Genomic DNA, 1,206 nt, shown 5'->3' with positions numbered 1-1,206 from the left:
CAGCCCTCCGCTCGCTACAAGATTGGTGAGGCGTGCGTACATCCGATAGTGACTCATGACAGTGAAATATTTGCCACTGGCTAGTAGTACCTATTGGCACTCCAGGGAGCCATGAAAGCCGTAGGAGAGAGACATGGCGATGAAGTATACTGTAGTCGAATAACATTTGCCTCGTGCATTCATTGCACCATTGTAGGCAGTTTGTCACTGTCGTCGTCATCGTTTTTGTTGCTCTTGTATGACGAGTCTTCGTGAAGCTCTTGCTGTTACCATGAAAGAACACACACGAAAAAAATTGCACTTTATTGATAATTTGTTTGTCTACATATCTCTGAAGGGCACGTGCGCTTCCCACCTTTGGTTGAGCCGTCACAGTAGCTGTTATAATGAAATAATCTTAAAGAAAAGAAAAAGGTCACTGCATTAGTGGAACCCTATGGAGCTCCCACAATCTGATATGAACCTTTGCATGTGTCGCATAAGGAAGCCGACAATAATGTGGGGGAGGACCAATACTTCGCAGCGTATAAAGATGTCGCCTGTGGTTAAGAGTTGACAGAAAGTTTGGTAATACCATAAAAAGGTTTTTTAAATTATGAAAAATATTCTTGATATATTATTAGCTTTTCCTCATCATTTTTCTTTCCATGGAACTGTTTTATTTCTTGTTTCGGCTACCTCGCTCTATAAAACGTGTTATATTGCGCTTAGCTCACGTCCAAATAGTTTCAAATTTTATCCCTAGACTAAGAGTTGATATTTTGTATCCTATCGAAATAAAAAAATAGATTCCTCACCAATATTCCAGAGCGCGTGTGTGTCTTTTGTGCTTACGCGCGTAGGCGTCGCGTGAGTTTCATAAGCCAGTGAATTGTCATAGGGCAGACTGACAATTTTCAGTTCATTGCTTTTGAACTCGCACCGGTACTCAGGTCCATCGGAGTATGAGCTAGCCCGTAGCGGGCCCCTTCAACATCGGGAAATATCAGCCTAACCTCTCCGCCATGTCGTTGGACCGTTAAACTGATCATATATAGCTGCGTCCTTAAATCTGTACTACGTAGCACAGCATCCCACTTGGAAGATGAAAGGTTTTCAGCCCGTAACGCAGGGCACCGCCAGCTTAGGTGGTGGAAAGCATTATATTAGATTTACAGAGATGTATGAATGAGGCGAGTCTGAAGGGCCTGCCCTCCGCAAATACTA

This window comes from Rhipicephalus microplus, chromosome X (genome assembly GCF_043290135.1).
Source record: "Rhipicephalus microplus isolate Deutch F79 chromosome X, USDA_Rmic, whole genome shotgun sequence".
Taxonomy (NCBI): domain Eukaryota; kingdom Metazoa; phylum Arthropoda; class Arachnida; order Ixodida; family Ixodidae; genus Rhipicephalus; species Rhipicephalus microplus.
The sequence above is the reverse complement of the archived record's forward strand: the minus strand, read 5'-3'. Positions refer to the sequence as shown.